Here is a 6,206-nt window from a genome sequence, read left to right as displayed (position 1 = left end):
TTGGGTAAGTTGGGTCAATTATATTAATTATGTGATTTATTTGATCTAATTTCATAAATTTATTATGTTAGTCATTAATTAAGACTATTAGGTGTACGTTGTGGTTATCATTTAACGTCTTACATCAACAAACTTTGACACTATTAGCAACGAAAATGATGAAAGAACTAAAATGACTAACTTAAAATATTTGAAGAATAAATTTGATTAAATAAAGTCTTTCAAGAACTAATTTAACCGTTTATTCATTAATTATTTATAAAAAAAATTAGACAATAGTAGTTTCAATATTTTCAGAAATTAGTAATTATTTAATTATGTTGTATTTAACTTAATAAAATTTTAATAAAAAAAGAAAAAAACTTTAATTTTATTAAAAATATATAAAAAAAGCAGTCGTTCATATAAAATATATTTTATAAATAAATTAAATATTATTTATTTTTATACACAAATATAATAACTAAATTTTAGTATACACACAATAAATTTGAGAAACTTAGAATCCATAATTATTAAATATATTATGATATAGAGGTAGAGCTGTCAAACGGGATAATCCCGCCCATTTAGGCCTAATCCGTTAAGTCCGCGAGTTAAATGGGCTGACCCGTTTAAACTCGTTTTATTCGCGGACCATAATTTTTTAGTTTGGACCGTTTATGGTCAGTCCGATGGGTTAAACGGGTCAGTCTGTTTATTATTTTATTTTATTTTTTGAAAAATATTTTGACAAAAAATACCACTTTTAGGTCAAAAATCTTTTAAAAAAATATTTTTTTACTTGATGGGTTGAATTTTTGGGTCTGATCGAAAAAAAATATCGGCTAAAAGTGCTACTTTTTTTAAAAAAAATGTTAAAAAAATTAAACGAACCACCCGTTTAGCTCGCAGGCTAGTCTGTTTAACCCGTCATTTTTTTCGGGTTAATCGGGTTCAGCCCATTTAGCTCGAAATTTAAACGGCTTTAATTTTAGAGGCAAAGCCCGCCCATTTAAATGGGTAAACTGGTCCGATAGGTTTAGTCCATTTTAAATGGTACAAAATTTGTAGTAATGTCTTCCTTAATTGTCTTATAAAGTGTCTTACAATCTAAAAAATTTAACTCTATAAAAATAAGACTTATCTTTACTTATCAATGTAGCTACGGCAGGAGCTCTAGAATTCGTATTTATATGTATTCTGTTCCAAAAAAAATAAATATAAAATTTCTTAAAATATTTGAATTTATTTTCTGAAAAATTATTTTATAAATTAGACAATATCTTATTAATTTTTAAGATATTTATTTTTAGCTTCACATTATCTTTTGAGCAAAAAAAACTGCCATAAAATATGAGATATTTAAGTATGGGGTAAGTTGGGTCAATTACATTAATTATGTGATATAATAAATATGGTGATAATGAATCATTCAAATTAGACTTGTTTTAATTTCAAGGTACATAACATTAAATAAATCTTATTAGTTATTTGTCCACTGAAATTTTGGGGTTTGAAAACCACATTAGATATAATTAAATAAATAAAAAGAATTAAAAAATATTTTTTTTTTTGTAATTCAACAAGAGATTGGTTATTCACTAAGATCTATCATTGTAATGTAATAAGAAGGTCACTTATGTCATATATATTAGAAATGGAAGATTTTCAAACATTAAATAATATTTAAGAGAGGAAATAAAAATAGGCAAAGAATGATATAATAATTATAAATGGTTAATTACCCTGAAAAAAATGGATTTGACGAAGATATTATCAGCCATGGATTTAAATATGGGGCTCTGAGCGGTTGTATTATTGTCACCCCATTCAATCCACGTTTTCTTCTTTTCAGTTTCCTTTAATATTATGTATGGTTTATCAGTTAAAATCGTCACTTTCTCCTTGTAACACCAAATTTCTTAAGTCAAATTAAATAAAAGAGTTACATGCCACAACTCAAAAGAATAGTAAATAAGACTTGGTCTAAAAATATTACTATTCATAAAAATATTATGTGAAAATAACAGTGAATTAGATAGAAACTTAGAGGTAATTAATTGTACCTGAATTTTCACTTATAGTTGTTATTTTCATATAAAACATTTGAAGTGAATAGTTATTTAGAAAAAGTTATTATTTCTTTGTAGAACAAAAGAATATTGAATTTATTACCTATAAATACCAGTTTTCACATTGATTGAAACCCAATACTTATTGTTGGAAGTAGGGCCGTCAAAATGGGCTAAACCTATCGGGCCAGCCTATTTACCCATTTAAATGAGCGGACTTTGCTTTTAAAATTAAGCCCGTTTAAATTTCGAGCTAAACGGGCTGAGCCCGATTAACCCGAAAAAAATGACGAGTTAAACGGGCTATCCCGCAAGATAAACGGGTGGTCCGTTTATTTTTTTAACATTTTTTAAAAAAAAGTAGCAATTTTAGTTGATATTTTTTCCAATTCGACCCGAAAATTCGACCCATCAACTACAAAATATTATTTTTTTTAAAGGTTTTTGACCTAAAAGTGATATTTTTGTCAAAATATTTTTCAAAAATAAAATAAAAGAATAAACGGGCTGGCCCGTTTAACCTATCGGGCTGACCATAAACGGTCCGGGCTAAAAAATTATTGCCCGCGAATAAAACGGACTTAAACGAGCAGCCTATTTAACTCGCGGACTTAACGGGCCGAGCCTAAATGGGCTGGGCTAGCCGTTTGACAGCCCTATTAGAAGGGACAGAATCAATGGCAGATTGAATTGTAGAGAAGTTGTCATGTCTGAAAGAATCGACAATAATTTTGCTGAATGGATGGATTTTGTCTCCAACAGTTCGGTAATACTGAGTATTAACAACTCCTGAATTTAGCAGCACAAACACACAATTCCACAAATGAACAAGAAATAGCAACATCATCAATTAATTCAACACCTGTGTTAATAGTTGGGATCAAATTCAAATTTTTTATATATGGATATTAGAAGCAGAAAAAGTAACACTACACGCAAGAGGAAGAGGTGACAACAATATATTTGGCAGTGGAATTAAGGAATAATGAAGTGATGATTGTGTATTTATGGACACAACTTTCTCTGTGTGGATTTTGGAGGGAACTTTTTATTTTTCAATTTAACATGTAAGTTTTTCGTATTAAAAATCACTTTAATCCGAGTGTATGAGATTTTATAGGAGGTTTAATAGAAAGAATGATACAACACAACTTAGACCAGAGTGTATGAGAGAGAGAACTATGTCAAAAAAGAGAAGAGGGAGACCGAACGGAGATAGATGCTGACGAGCGACGGCGGTAGCGAAACGGAGGCCGGCGAGAGGCGACAGCAGTTAAAGTTGAGGAGAGCTCTTGTGAGTGTGAGAGTATGATTGGGGAGGGAGAGGGCATCAAATTAGAAAGGAGAAAATGAAGGGGAAGGATTTCAGGTTGGAGAAGCAGAAGAGGAAGAAGAAGGAAAAGAACGTCAGGTTGGGGAAGTAGAAGGGAAAGAGGAAGGGTTGGAGGAGAGAAAGCGGACGAGTTGGGAATGGAGAAGGGGAAGAGAAAGGTTGGAGGAGGAAAAAGAGTTGGGGATGGGGATGGAGAAGGAAACAAATTGGGAATTAGGAAGGGATGGGCTGGGAGTTCTATGCTACGTTTGTTTCTTTTTTTTTCTTTCTTTTTTTTTTCGAATTGGGGCGTTCTATGCTATGTTTTTTTCTTTTTTTTTTGTTTTTTTTTTATGTTCAAAACGACGTCGTTTCAAGGTTCTGATGAACGGAAAATGCTTGAGGGACTACTAAGTCTCGGAGTGCAACTTCGAGGATAAATTTGAATAATTATTAACTTCGTGAATTATTTTGAGGCTTCAGTGCAACTTCAGAGACTATTTTGAGACATAACTCTAACCTTTATTATATAATTTGTATTTGTAAACCCCACTAAAATCGGTAAATAATTAGTCAATAAATTGAATTTTAATTAAAAAAATTATAAATGCAAAACTAATATCAAAATAGGATAGAGCTCGTCAAAACGAGAATTTTAATACCAATTTCAAAAATTTGGCCCAAAATTAGGCCAGATGGACCGAACTGGTTGAACTGAGATCTAAACCGGGTCCGTGGGTCCAACCGGACCCATAATTAAAAGGGGACAGAATCACCTTCTTCCCCATTTTGCATCAGAAACGCTGAATAGCGTTGGGGGAGGAAGAGAGCTTCCCAAACCCTCACCAACCTTTCAACCACCATAACTTCTCCATTTGAGCTCCGCTCACCGCACCGTTCACGGTCACGCGTCTAGCGCGTCAAGCTCTACGTTTCTATTGGATCAATTTCACGGATAAGTATCAATTTCATTTCAGATTCTCAACCCCCCTTTTTATTTGAGAAATTGAGCTCATATGATAAAATCTTGCCAAATTCGGTGTTTTAGGTTCGATTTAGCTCCCGGAGCTTATTGGGTTGAGTTGCTACGCGTATGGGAGCGGTAAGGTTTCCTAAACTTTAATTTAATTTTAATTTTATTAGGCAAAATCTGATTTGGAACATATATGTGTATTAGGTGAGAATTAAGTTCATATATATGTATTGGAAATAAAAAGTGAGTATTTGGAGGCTTATTGGTGATTGAAGCTTGATTTGTGGCTGGTTTCTTTGAGCTTGGGGAGCTGTATTCTTGCTTGTGAGGCTGCCTTGGATTGAATAAAGTGATCGGCCAAGGAGTTTTATAAAGAAGATGAGAATGTTAAAGGAAGTTTAATGCCATGGCTTGGTAAATGACGATATATTGATTATAAATATGAAATGGCTTATGAATTATGATATCTGAGATACGAGTTTTTCTGGGTAACAGAACCGTGGCTCTCCACTACGTGTTCCACGTTAAATCTCGATACTCTATTGACCCTACGTCGTAAGGGTGACCGGACACGTATGAATTTCCGGGTATAGATAACCCCAAGTGAGTGATTTGAATGATATATGAATGTGAAATCTATACATAGACTCATGGGGATGCGCGACGGGGGACAGTCTAAGGTTTTCGGACTTGTCGGGTTGGCTGTGTAACACCCTAATTAGCCTAAACCTTATTTCGCGTCGTAAAGCAAGGGTTAATTAAAGGTTACGACAGTTCTAAGCTTACACATATATTATATAGAAGGAAGTAATAATAACTAGAAGCCCGATGAAGAACATAGTTCAAAAACAGGATTTCAAGAGTGCAAAACGTACTAACAAAGCTACTGACTTAAAGCATAGGAAATAGGTATGGAGTAACAAAACATCATAGTATAATAGTATAATATCATAAGACACTAGCCACGACTTACAGAGTTTAAGCCGGCTAGCCATATACAGATCATGTATGAAACCAGACAGTAAAAACAACTTATACAAGCTTTGTTTTTTGTTGTTTGGATGAGAAGAGAAAATAAGGTGGAAAGAAAAAAAATAGTGTGAGACCCACTAAAATATTTTCACTCTAAAGATGAGATAAAAATAAAGAAAAAAATGGCAAATATAAATAAAATTATACATTTATCTTTTATCATTTTTAGTCCTTTTTTATCAAAATATTCTCACAAAATTTCGAATCAATTGCACAAGTGGTCTCTTATAAAAAAATTGTATGATTTGGTTATTTTTATTCCATTATAAAATATTTTAAAGATATTTTTATTGTCGACAAATATAGAAGATACTTTTGTCGATATTTTGATAATTTATAGATATTTTTGATAGTTTATTCTCTGTTTTATTTTTTTTTCTTTCTTTTTTTGAGTAAACTATAAAAACATTCTTAAAAAATTTATTTACTAGTAAAAATATCACTGAAAAATTAAACGCAAAAATATCCACCTTAAAAAAATTTAAATCATGACAAAGTATCCCAACATAAAGTAAATACAAAATTTTTATGTTGGGATATTTAATTTTTGTCATAATTTGAAATTTATTGAGAAATTTTTATTGGTTAAATCTTTGAAAAGTATTTTACATTTTCTATATTAGTTTACTGTTCTTTTTTCTTTCTTTTTTCAATTTTATTTTTGTTATTTATTTATATGATTTGATTTTATTAAGAGAAAATCATATAATATCACGAATTTGTAATTTCAAATTAATGAATAAAATAGGATTTGACTTGTAATGCTAGTATAATTACATGATGACAAATTACCTCACTATCATCATCATCAACAACCAATGAGTCCCCACTCCCA

This window comes from Arachis stenosperma, chromosome 2 (genome assembly GCF_014773155.1).
Source record: "Arachis stenosperma cultivar V10309 chromosome 2, arast.V10309.gnm1.PFL2, whole genome shotgun sequence".
In the NCBI taxonomy this organism is placed as follows: domain Eukaryota; kingdom Viridiplantae; phylum Streptophyta; class Magnoliopsida; order Fabales; family Fabaceae; genus Arachis; species Arachis stenosperma.
The sequence above is the reverse complement of the archived record's forward strand: the minus strand, read 5'-3'. Positions refer to the sequence as shown.